Source organism: Corvus brachyrhynchos, unplaced genomic scaffold (assembly GCF_000691975.1).
Source record: "Corvus brachyrhynchos isolate BGI_N302 unplaced genomic scaffold, ASM69197v1 scaffold152, whole genome shotgun sequence".
NCBI classification, from domain to species: Eukaryota; Metazoa; Chordata; class Aves; order Passeriformes; family Corvidae; genus Corvus; species Corvus brachyrhynchos.
In genome coordinates, this window is record NW_008237447.1 from 8,803,919 (window position 1) to 8,817,508 (window position 13,590).

The 13,590-nt window shown below is 40.8% G+C and overlaps 1 long non-coding RNA gene across 1 annotated transcript; it reads right to left on the reverse strand.

Moving 5' to 3' along the window:
* Nucleotides 1-2,637: 2,637 nt before the first annotated feature.
* On the reverse strand, nucleotides 2,638-7,344 carry LOC108446063. The gene is made up of 2 exons (XR_001861173.1): nucleotides 7,170-7,344; nucleotides 2,638-3,647 (listed from the first exon to the last, which is right to left on the reverse strand). It is a non-coding gene; the product is annotated as an uncharacterized LOC108446063 (long non-coding RNA).
* Between the last annotated feature and the right edge of the window lie 6,246 nt (nucleotides 7,345-13,590).

The following is a 13,590-nucleotide window of genomic DNA, read 5'->3' on the forward strand; positions in this document are numbered from 1 at the left end:
TGGGTTACAGAATGATCTGCATAGTGTCTCCCAAAGGATTGTGGATCTGCCTTTCCTCGCCGTGACCAAAGTGGTTGCCTTTCCAGGGAGTCCTGCTGGGAGACTGCTCAATCTCCTTATCTCAGCAGATGTCCCTCCAGGGCAGGGGCTGGGCATTCCCCACACACAGTGATGGAACCCAGAGGTGAATAAGGAAGATGTTCAGACATAAAAAGTCCAACCATGCTTGCCAGAGTGAAAATTCTGTGTCAACAGCTGCAAAGTTAATTATAAGCAATGTGCGTGCTCCTAAGAAATTAATTGTGCCCCTTAGGTGCCTCTATGTCAGTTTAGTATAAATAACAAGGGAAACTGAGGTGATAGCAGAATCAGAGAATCACTGAGGTTGGAAAAGACATCTCAGATCATTGAGTCCAACATTTGACTGGTTACCACCTTTGGCAAATAGACCATGGCACTAAATGCCACATCCAGTTGTTTCTTGAACACTTCCAGGGGTGGGTGACTCCACCACCTCCTGGGGCAGCCAAAGCTTGATAACCCTTTCAGTGAAGAAATTCTTCCTGATGTCCAACCTGAACCTCCCCTGCTGCAACCTAAGGCCGTGTCCTCTTGTCTTGTCACTGGTTGCCTGGGAGAAGAGCCTGACTCCCACCTGGCTCCAGCCTCCTGTCAGGGAGTTGTAGAGAGTGATAAGGTACCCCCTCAGCCTCCTTTTCTCCAGGCTGAGACTCCCCAGTTCCCTCAGCTGCTCATCATAGGACTTGGGCTCCAAACCTTTCCTGAGCTCCACTGCCCTTCTCTGAACACACTCCCAGCCCCTCAGTGACCTTCTTGTAGTAATGCTTTTTCTTCTGATGGGTTCCCCAAAGCCAAATCTTATCTTTGGATTATTTAACAAAATTGATCCCAAATGCTAGAAGGACAAGGAGATGTTTTGCCACCAAAATATGATATGCAATCAGGCAGAGTGAGGAACTGGACTATTGCTGCAATGAAAACAAAGCACACAGCCACTGTATTGTCCTGTAGGATGGCTTCAGGCACCACATTAAGCAATTCACAATGAGAAACGAACTACTAAACAATGTCATTTTGTTTCAGAACCCTTCCACCAAGTCTGCGCTGTCAGCCCAAGCTGAAGGACAAATCACAGCTTTCCACAGTGAACAGAGGAGCTCATGAATAGATGGAAATGTTTTTCACATCTCTGAGTGCAGGTGCTGAGGAGGCAGTTCAAAGTGTAGCTGAAATATTAAGGGAGTAGACTCACATATGGACACACTTGGACATATAATATTTTGGAATACATGGTGAGGTCTCTGCTGTGCTGACCATACTCCAGAATAGGACTGGACTTTAAAACACGTTATATGAGAGAAAGACCTGTAAAAAACAGGAAGAGTCCCTCCTGTTCAAGCAGATGAATTAATATAGTTTGTGACTTTTCTAAAGCTCAGCAACCAAACAGAAAAACAGATTTTTAAAGAGGTACAGGAATTGTACCTCAGTTTCTACCATCCTTATTTGAGGAGTGATCTCATTTCCAGTGGAATTCACAGAATATTTGTTTGGATAATAATGAAGAATATATAAGCCAAAGCCTTTCTAACCTGTGTACTTATTGACTGAATAAGTGATTTGATAGCACTCTGAAATACTTATGACGTGGATTTTGATTCTGAAAAGCCACCAGTGTTCCTTCAGGTTTATCTTAAGTTACTTTGCCTCAACTTCCTGACAAAAATAAGAGGCACCAATGGTAGGAAGCTGAGCTAGACTGAGCTATGCCTTGACTGAGCTATATCATGATCTATAATTTCTGATTTATCAGAAGCAGTAAAGCAAATACTCTTTCATTAAAAATGCCACATAACCCTGAAGTAATTAGATGCAAATAAAAATTGTAGTCTAAGCCATTTTCACAACCCCCTGTCAGTCTAATTTTCCTTAAAAAGCATGTATGTATAACTGAGGATATTTTATAATCCCGAGTGGATTAAACCTTTTATCTCTGCATGCCATAATATCTCAATTTCTTCCTTTACATTAGTACAACAGTATGAATAGGAATTATTAATGTACATTTATTAAAATAAACCTGTACATTGATGATCTCAGCCTTTGCAAAGCTCTCAGCTAGGTTAATATTGGTGAAAGCCATCTTCTCTAATGGACATCTTTAGGAATTTCATATAATTGTATTTTTCCATGAGCAGGACACTTTTCACTGATTGAAGCTTTCTTTAAGTAACACTTTTTCTTCCATTTTGAAATTGCTTCTCAAGAAAATATTTAATGATATATTGGAACAGACTGAACTAAGATATTTTTGATTCTCAGGTATTTTTTAATAATCCATTTTGTGCTACCTGATGAAATTCATTGAGATAGGCAGGCCTGTGTTTCTGTGCTTCTGTTGGCCTTTATGGTGTAGCTGTGAGATGGTCTTACCTGCATTGGTTGCATCTCTTTTCCTATAAACACCATGGAACTAAAACTCAGAATATCTATTCCAAATGGAAGACTGACTCCAAGCGCTCAGACTATGACATCTGTGTTTCAGGGAGAAAATGTTGCACCAAGACAGAATATAATATTTCAACATTTTAAATTCAGTTTTCTCAAGGAATAAAATAATTTAAGGAAGAAAGAGTCTTTAATTTCTCATCATGTTTTGTGAGGAAGAGTTTTGAATGGAATTTTCCTTGCAATGTAACTTGGAAATTTGACTAGCTCCCTGCTATAGCAAAAGTATGTAACATATGGGATTTTAAACTTCTTGCTGCCCTCCGGTGGGTGAAAGGAACAATTACTTCAGCAATAGCGTGTGGAAAAAATAAAACAGGGAAATAAGTGACTTAGTGGAAAGTAAATTCCACATAAATTAATAGGACTGTCTTTCTTGGGACACAAATGTGGATTCCACTTCTCAATAAAGCTGTTGGAACCAGGCAAATCAGATTTAATCTCTGTCACACTTTTCTGTTTAATGTCAGCACCTTTTCACTACGAAGATAAAATTAATGTTAAAATCCTTAGAATAAAGCCAGACAGAAATGCAAAACATTTTTATGGAGCACATCAATGCTTGTGGTCAACTAACATGTTCCAGGATGACAGAAAACATGGGGCTTAAACTAAACAGTCCCTGAAACTGCACTCATACAGAGTGGGGCCACCACCCAGGATGACAAATAATTTTCAGTTCTCCTTTTCTGTCACCACAGGGGAGGATGGATGGATCAATTACAAAGCCGTCATGAACGCTTTGATCTGGGAAATTCATGGATTTAGAGGTCCTGACAAATTGCTTTGTGACAAGAAGATGAAGAGAAATGACATAAGAAGTTATATGTAAAATTAACAACACAGAAAAAAAGAGAGAGAAGCAAAACCAAACAGGAAAGAAGGTTTTTACCATAGGCAACTAAGCTGTCTGTGAAAAATAGCATCTCCTTTCTCTCTTTATTTGTTGACAACTTAAGCCCCCTTTCCTCAAACAATTTCAGTTCTACATTTGCTTTTTCCAGTCCAAAAGGTCTTGAGAGGCAGGATCATTCATAACACCAGTGGGGAAAAGGACAAGACTTCCTCACCATGTCACTATCTGCCAGAGTATCTCATGTCGTAGTTCAAAACAGCACCTATGAAACAGAGTAAAGGTCTTCATGTAACTTTTTTTCTGAAATGGTATTTTTTTTTTTTAAGGCAGATTGTGAGGTTTAGAATCCAAACCCTGGGCACAAGCCTCTAGGTCTTGTGTTTCCAACCTCTTTGCTCACCACATGAGCTGTGCCCTCTTTGACCTGCTCAAAGGCTTGTTTTTGCTCAAGGCACCACTCAAAATTGTTCTACTTTCAGATACCTTGGTAAAAAGGGCTCACAAGGCAGATGTAACCTGGAGTTTGCTTTCCCTGGAATCCCATAAGGCCTAGGAAAGCTGGTGTTTCTTTCTTGTTAGCATGTGGAGACACAGTTGATACCTTTTGGATCACATTCATAGGGAGATGGCACCGTCCATCTGCCATTTTATTCCCAAGAACCGAGTCTGTTGTGCAGGTCCCTTGATCTTGCTTCTTTTCATAGTGTCGGGCATTGAATCCACACAGTCCAGTGTACCCAGTACCCCTTTTCTCCTCCTGGCCAAATGCAGGGACCTTCAATTCCTGTTCCTGGCTGCAGTATTCACTGTCCAAGCCTTTCAGTGCCAGACCAGATGCCCTCTGAGACCCAAATAGGATACTGAGAACACTGAAAACAAAAATCTTAAAAACCATCCCCCCCACCCCTCCCTCCTTCCCAGGCTTAACTTCACTCCAGATTTCCCTACCTCCTCTGCTTGAGTAGTGCAGGGGGATGGGGGTTGTGGTCACCTCCTCACATGTCTCTGCTCTCCTCACACTCTTCCCCTGCTCCAGTGTTGGTTTGCCTCCATGAGAGATCATCCTCCATGAACTTCTGCCACATGAGTTCTTCCCATGGGCTGCACTTCTTCATGAACTGTTCCAGTGTGGTTCCTTCTGTGGGGTGCAGTCCTTCAGGCACCGGCTGCTCCAGTGTGGATCCCCCACGGGGTCAAAAGTCCTACCAGGAAACCTGCTCCAGCATGGGCTCCTCTCTCCAGGGGTCTGTCTGGAGCCTGCTCAAGCATGGGCTTCCCATGGGGTCACAGCCTCCTTGAGGCACCCACGTGCTCCATCATGGGCTCCTCTGCAGTCTGCAGGTGGATCTCTGCACCCCCATGGGCTGCAGGGGCACAGCTGCCTCTCCATGGGCTGCACCATGGGCTGCAGGGGGATCTCAGCTCTGGCTCTTGGCCCCCTGCCCCTTCTGCTCCACTGACCTTGGGGTCTGCAGGGCTGTTCCTCTCACACATTCTCACTCTTCTCTCCAGCTGCAGGTGCCCAAGTTTTTTTCCCCTCTTTTAAAATTTGCTTTCCCAGAAGTTCCACCACTGTCCCTGATGGGCTCGGCCTCGGTAGGGGCAGTTCCAGCGTGGAGGCAGCTGGAATTGGCTCTGTCGGACACGGGGGAAGCTTCTGGCAGTTTCTCACAGCAGCCACCCCTGCAGCCCCCCTGCTACCAGAACATGGCCACACAAATCCAATAAAGGCAGTCTGTTAGTCTGCAATAATTGTTTCAATATTCCTATACTTTTGGGAGAATCGTTTCTTTTAAGTTATATATTGATTTGTTTTTCTTTCAAAGTTTTAGTTGTATGGATTTCTGTTTAAATTTCTTCTGAAGGCGATAATTCAACCATAAATTAGTTCCAGTTGATCAGGAAAAAAAACTAATCAAAACTATCTCAGTAATTAAATAGTCACTTGACCTTAATTAATGCATTGTTTAGCATATAATCTGATCAATACTTCAACTAAATCATTGGTACTATCAATGGCAACTTTCCTTCTTCATTTAACTAATTTCAATCCTTTTAAACACATGCAGGGTGTGTTCATTCAGTATTGAATCATAGTAAGATTGCAATTTTATTAATAAAAACCAATGTTGAAAGTCAAAAGAAAAAAAGAAGTAGAGTTTAAATCCACAATAATAACAAACCCTGAATGCTGCAATTCAAGCAATTTTGTTGACTCTTAGTTCTCTTCTGTGCTTTGCAAGACATGCTCTGCCCTCTGCTGATTAGAGGATAAGAAGACTAGTTCCTTATTTCATTCCAGTAAAAGAATAAATTGCATTTAAGTAGTTCTTTGGCACTACAGGATCCCACTTCTGCCAATTTAAGTTAATGTAAAGGATCCACTCAGTTTACTCAGTGAACAGAAACATCTGAGAAATACTTATCATTATATATTCATGACCGATGAAATTGAATACTACTCATTATTTCTTCCTCAGTAGTACCCAGGAGCATTATGTTCCAAGCAGCACATATTCCTGCTCCCAGTTTTAGTAGGAATTAATTTATTGCAAATTCACACCATTGGTACCTATGTAAGTGACCTTAATTATGCTGAGAATTTCATGCTGTCTAATATCCTATGTATTGAAACATGTAAGGAAACTTTATTGTTTCACACCCAGAAAGAGAGACATAGAATGGATCAATTTAGTCAGGCACGTGCCTAATAAGGAACAAGGCAAAGGCTAGTCCTCTAACCACTGCACAACTTTCCTCTTAGTCCAGGATGAACCATTTAAATCTGCTCTGTTAGCAGATTCTTTGCTCCTTCTGCTCTTGTCAGTTGGTTCACTTCCTCGAGGCATTCCAGCTGTAACATGCTGGGGGTTCTCAAACAGATGTGGAGCTCCTGTGTCTGGTTCATCAAGAATATGGCACTGGTTTGCTTGCATGAAGTTTAAAATCAAGGTGGGCTCAGAATAAACTGGTTGCTTACCCAGACATCTTTGGCCTAGAAACAGCTCAAAGCCAAGATTTTCTTGCTGTGTTTCCAGTGAAACTCTGTGTCAGCCAGGCCAGGGAAAACTTTCTATACTATTTCAGATCTGGTATTTCTTCTAAACAGGTAATGCAAGCATATAAGTGAACTGAAAGAAAACCAAACTAAACTTTTTTAGTTTCCACATAGGCTCTGATATGATTCTTACCTCAGCTGAAGCAGTTTGCATGTTAGAGGTACAAAGGTGAAGAAGTTCCCAGAGTTACAGTCAGATTAAATATTTTGGGATGAGGTGTCTGCACTACAATCAGTTTGTGCTGATTGTTCCCTTTTACTGGATGTTAGTGAGGCCACACCTTCAATCCTGTGTCCAGTTCTGGGCCCCTCACTGAAAGAAAGACATTGAGGTGCTGGAATGTGTCCAGAGAAGGGGAACAGAGCTGGGGAAGGGCCTGGAGCACAAGTTTCATAAGCAGTGGCTGAGGGAAAGACTGAAGTTCACTGTAGTTTGAAGAAGTTCATACTCATCGTAGGGACATGGTTTAGTGCTGGACTTGGCAGTGTTGTCATTTAACTTGATGATCTTAAGGATGTTTTCCAACCTCAAGGACTCTACAATACTAGGATTTTGTAATTTAAAAGATGCTGCTCAGTTAATAGGTGTGAAAACAAAATGCATAGCTTTTTCTTATCAATGACACAAGAGATCCTGAATGTTTCTGAGACAAGAACACAGCTAAAACACATTTTGTGTTTGGTTGGGGGTTTGGGGGGTTGTTTTGATTGCTTTTCACAACCTACCTTTTGTATGTAGATGATGCCACGCGCAGGAGAGCCACAACAGAGCGGAGAGCACTTCCCAAGACTGGATATGTTCTGCGTGGCAAGTTTCCCGATGAAAATGTGCCTTCCTGCGTGGTTTTGCCGGTGGTTGTCCCGGCGGCGGCAGCGGGAGGCTCGGCCCGCAGGAGGGCAGCAGGACACCGCGCTCGGCAGCCGCCGCCCGGCGGGAGGAGCCTCCCTGCTCCCGAGCATCTCGAGAATCTCGGGATTTTCCAGGCCCTTTCATAAATTCTGCTGGGCGCATATAGCTTTTCTGCCTGGATCTTTCACCGCCAGCGTTGTGTAGTCCTGGTTAGTGACGGGCTCGGTGGATGTGGGTTGATTTAGGTCAATTTGAGCATGTTTGGACATGGGCTTTCTTACACATAAAGCCAACACATTTCTGCAAAATCTGCTGTTTAGGTGGCTTTAAAAGGACTTCAGGGGAAAACTCTTCCCATGTGTCTCTAATATTGTCGCAGTTAAAAAAAATAACAAATTCAAAAGGATGTTAAACTCGTGCTTCAGCAATCAAATTAATATTGAATCAGCAGAAATCATGATGATAGACGTAGGAGGTGATGGTAAAAGGTCGTGAGAACTGACCTATAGGTGATCTTTCCTCTTCTCCAAAATGCCTGATGCTGATGACTGTCAGATCAGATAGATGTGAGATCTGATTTACTGGGGCAAATTCAGCATTCCTGTTCCCAGACCCATTTTATAATCTGATTTAAGATGTTGCTGTAGTTTACAGAAGTGAAACAGTCCATGGAAATCAGGCTGAGTCATCCTGAAGTTTCTAGACAGTGTTGTACCTGTGCCAGTTAAGGAAAGGAATTCCCTAAAGTATGGGGAGTGTTCCAGGGTGCTGAAGTTGTTTCTGCCTGACAGGAGTGGCCATATGGAGGGTGTCCCTGGGGCTTTTCTTTCCTCTCTTCATATTCACTTCCTCCTTTTTGAACTACCAGATCATCCTTGCTGGAACTGCAGTTTGTTTTCCAGCACTAGAATGCTGTGTTTTGAGACAAAAATTGTATTTGAAAAATGACCCACAATTCCTCCCTCGTCCCCCCTCCCCCCCCTTTTTTTAAGTGCACATACACCAAACAATATTTCATGGTTTTGCCACATTTAATATGTTTACCAGGAAAAAAAATCCTGAGCTTTTCCAGCAAGTATGTTGAACATAGCGTTCCTGGTTGCTCCCCCAGTGTCTGATGCTGGAAATCAGCTACAGACCCTGACTGTAACCCTTCAGGTGAACTTCTCAGGAGTATTAACATATCAAACTAAAAAAAAAAAAAAAAAAAAATTAGATGCTTTACTTGCACGATGTTACCGAATAGTAATTAAGGAATTAAGTCCCTAAATGCCTTTCAGGATGTAGCTTTCAAGGTGTATCTGCGCAGAATTTAAGAGCTGTGCACAGATCATGAAACTGGTAATGATCAAGCTAATCTTGAAACAGGAAACAATGTAACTGAGATCATTAGACTAAATACTTGCCCTAATGGCTTCAATTAAAGAGTTTACAAGCCAGGCTGATACATCTGCCTGGCATTGTGTGGGGCACAGTCTGTGGAAGTGTCTTTCCAGGTAGACGCCATCTCAGGGTTCTGAGAGACCTCGTCTCTGTGCTCCATTGCATCATGTAGATGGATCCTGGATTCCAAGTTTGAGGATCCTGATATTAACATTGTTGCTTTACAGTTCAACTCCCATGTGTGATAAAAACTTCAGCCTTTACAGCACTGCTCTCTTTCTTTCTTTATAAAACAGCCTTTCTGGGTAGGTAATTGGAAACCACCTAAAAATCGAACTTTCAAAATTAGTATTTTTTTGTGCTTTGGTGAGCAGACAACATGAACAAGAATGAAAATGGGAGGAAACATATGTAAGGAAGAGACATTTCGTAAATGGCACTAGGACAAAGTTAATATACAATGAGTTGTGATTAGGAGTCTTTTAATGTGCAGTAGTGTTTGAGAGCCATGGAAAATAAATGTTACTGAACTGCCATGTACTCTTCAGTTTTTTCACCTTTTCTCTGCTTTATTTTTAGTACCAAAACTTAATTGATGCCAAATTTTTTTTCCCTTATGATCAGAAAAAATAAGATCTTAAAAGTCAGTTCGTGTCTGAGATAATGCAAGTTTAAGAAACTACATATAGAGCTATATAAACCTGTTTGTGCTTTTGTATAAAAGGATAGCACTCCTAAAGTGAATAGTAGGAAGGTCCTTGAAAGTCACGGGCTGTCGATTAGCAGTGTAAATGATTCTGGGGAAGGAGATGCCAAAAAATATTCCAGTAGGCCTGTGCATGTCAGGTTCCGAAGGGTAACTCCGCAGCAAGACAAACGGAGCTGCAAATGAAGCCTGAAGCCCCTCCCTGCCCACCCGCCCGCCGGGGCTGGGATTGTGCTGAGGTGCTAATTGACTGTGAGCCTCCTGCCTGACGTGCTGGCACCAGAAAAAGGGAGATGTACAACACAGATGTATTTTGGGTTTCATTCAGCCATCCTATTATTTTATGAGTTATGAGGGAGCATCGTCATTTTTAATCTAAGGGAAAAATCCTCTCACATCTGCTAGGCATTTGTCATATGGATGAGAAAAGACAAATCTTTTCTTAGCAATAGCATGAAATCGCTTCTCCAGATTCCCTCTAGCTTTAAAAATAGCTTTGTGCTACAAAGACCGTCACATCAGACTTGGCATCAGCAAAATTCTGTAAGAAAGGAAGGAAGATTTGGTCCAAAAAGGGTCACTTTTACCCCAAAGCACAGTTTTCTTCATATTCTTTCTACTTTTAGTTAGCAGAAAATAGGGAGAGGATAATCTTTTTCTATGAGATAAAGATAAATAAAGAGACTTCAGCCTACTCAGAACTGTAAAAAGAACAGCAGGATATTAAAAAAATTAAAAGCCTTTTAATAGTCAATATTCATCAAGTGAACACGTGATACCTTTAAATATGTTCATATTGCTCATGCTAGATTATAGAAACAGTTGTCCTTCAGAAAAGTGCACAGATATTTCAAAAGATTCAGCTGTCAGCTATTTAAATGGTTCTCCAGAAACATATATCCCAGAAAAAAATTGCCACTGTGAGACACAGTGAGTAACCTTCTACCTGTTAGTTTTTGTTTAGGACCAGTGTACCTCTAAACAATTCACATTTTCACCTCAAATTTGATAAATATTTTTTGGCAAATATTGCTGCGTACTGTGCTTTTATTGTAGCAGGATTGTTTTTATCATTGCTTGGCAGCATGATTTTCACAGTGTAATTCAGGTATATGATTTCCCTGATAACATTTTGGGATTTGGGGTTAGACTTCCAAATAACAGAATCATAGAATTATAGAACTGCCCAGGTTGGAAAGGACCCTGAAATTTCCTCTGGTCCAAGCTTTCATGGGAAGGGGATCTTCAATGAGAGTATCTGTCACCCTGTCCCGTCACATCTTGGAAACCTGCAGTAATGGGGACTCTACCACGTCTTTGGGGAGGTTGTGACTGACTGTTCTCACTGCATAAAATACTCTGATAACATCTTCACTCCTTCAAACCCTCTCTAGTCTCTCCCTGTTGTTTGTTTTTTTTTTTTAATTGTGGGGGCGGGAACTAAACACAGTGCTCCAGGTATGACCTGACAGGTGGAGTGGGATGATCCCATCCCTATCTCAGCTGGCAATGCCCCTGCGGATGCAGCCTGGCACATGTTTCACCTTTGTTGCTGCAGTGGTGCACTCATCTGCAGCTTGTTGTCCATCGGTACCCCCAGGTACCTTTCAGCAAGGCTGTTCCCCAGCCACAGATGCTAATGTGGAACCCGTTCACACAGTGGGCTACACTCATTCTCCAAGACAGACCATTAGGCCCTCAAAGACTCATTTTTCTGTCACTTCCATTTTCACAGTAGAAGCACATTGATAAACAGCAATCTTTCAGCCAGCCCTTGCCAGTTAATGTTAATTACATTTAAGATTAAGTATCATGAACTATTACTTTGTTTTAATTATAACTTTAATGGAAAAGTTGTACTGGTGATTTTATTGCCTTTATTATTTACTTTAAGTCACTCATTTTGATATACATTGCAGCTGTCTGTTTCATTTAGTAATTTCCCCATGTTCTTTTATGCTTTTTTACAGTTTTGGTTATCAGCTTTCATGACTCACTGTTATAAGCAAAGAAAGTACCACAAAAAGATTTTGGGGTGTGGTGCTCGCTGTTACAACATCTGACTGTTCTGATGTCCTTAAAAAAAGTCATTGCTGTGATAAAAAATTTGATTGACCTTTAAAAGGCTTGTGAGGATTAACCTGCCCTGGGTGGGGGTGCTCAGATAAGCGAGCCTTTTCCTTCTCCTCAGCCTAGCTGTCTAACTCTGGATTAACAGACATGGCTCCAGCTGCAATTTTCTTCCTTTGGAATGTACTCTTAAATTTTTAATCATTTGATGTCAACTTTCCTTTGGAAGGAATAAAATTTTTGAGATATATAATATTTACTTTAAAATTTTGAGCTCTTCTTGAGATCTGGCTTTGTTTTGTTTTGGTTTTTTCTTTAACTAAGGAGTAGAAAAGGCATAATAAAGATAATGAATCCAAATCTTTGTCAATATATACTATTAATTTTAAATTGCAAGTGAATTGACTGCAGCAGGTTTGCAAGTCATAAATTATCTGACTCTCAAGAGTACAAAAGTGTAATTATGAACTGTAGAGAAGTACAATCCACAATGCTCCAAATATTCTGCAAGAAAAATGCTGATCTTTTATTTACAATTACAATATCAAAGGAAATTTTTCAGCCTATTTCTTATTTCAATATGAAATATATATATATATACACTTTAACCTAAAAATACTTCTGTTGGAGTGGATATCAGAAAAGGAGACAGTTTCTTGCTGAAAAGCAAGAATCATCTAACAGTTTCTTTTCATCACTTGTGCCTGCAGATATACACACTATTTTCATACTCCTTTAATGATATTGAATAGATAAAAATTATAACCAAGTGGGAATTATTGTCCTGCTTCCATCTGGAAAGCATAAGATATGATTTAATTTAAGAAACTTACTGATACTACTTTTATTCTTTACTTCCTTCCTGCCACTCTGGATATATTGACTTTTACAATGCAACATTTTCTTAAGCTTGGATCTGAATTTACAGTCATAGCTTACAAAGTTTCTACAATAAAAATGAAAATCAGAGATAATATTTAGTAATCTATTAAAAGTGAGCCGTTAGAATGGCACAAAATGAGCAGCAATGTTCTTGGCATCCAGGTTTTCCATCAATAGTTTCATGTAAGAACAGTGACAGGTAATGTGATGCCTTCTGGTTTTCAGCTGAAGCATGTGCTGAATAAAGTCATTTGGTTGTCCTTATAGCTTTGCCTGGCCAGTGAAAGAAAAGGGCCCTAAAAAGATATTTGCATGTCGTACAAAGAGTGTGGTGGGCTGGAACAGTGACTCTACTGAGCTGCAGGGAGAATCTCACTGGGACCCTGTTCCAGAGGTGGCAGAGAGCCACAGTCTTCACTTCTGGACACGACATTAAAAATGTCAGAGACTGCTGGATCATTTTCTGTAAGAAGACCCTTTCATTGCTATTGTAAATATTAAGTGAGTACTGCAATAATTTTTTGGATCTCACACACTTCAATTAGGTTAACAATGAGAGAGCAAATAATAGTGTAAATATTAGAGATGGGAATGTCAGCATGGTATTTACATAAATTTAAGGTTAAACTAAGAGAATTCAACTCAGATGTATTACGTTGAAGTCATTACATAACTGCTCAATTAATGGGCTTGAGAAGCAGACCCCTTAACTACAGTATAATGTTGTTTTCTCATCCTGAAGTGTCTGGAATAATGTAGGGCTGTGTTGTCACAAGATACTAATAAAATTTGTCTGCCATGGGATGAAACAAAAGGGCAAGTAAAAGGTGCAAAGCCTAATGGGATAATGTTGGAGGGTTGTGGTAGATGGAGGGACCCAAATCAGGTATACTTGGTACTTTGTATTGGAAATTGCCCTTGGGGTGTGTATTTCCCAAACATCCCTCCTGCTCTTTGGGAGAGTGTCAGCTGGCAACAGCTGGGCTGGGGAGCGCACAGACAGGGAGCAGTCTGGATAATCGCAGGCCAGAGCTTCAACCTGGGCCTGTACTAGTACAGACATAGCCTAAGGGCCTGATTAGCTCAAAGTAAATCTCTCTGGTGTGTCTTATTTGTTAGGTGAAGGAGGCCAGATGACTTTAAGAAATGCTGTGCTATCACAGAAATGTAAGTGATGTCTCGGGTGTCTTCAGATCTCCTTCAGTGTATTCAGTTGTTCATTAATTTTTCTGCTTCGTACTATTAAGTTTTAGCTT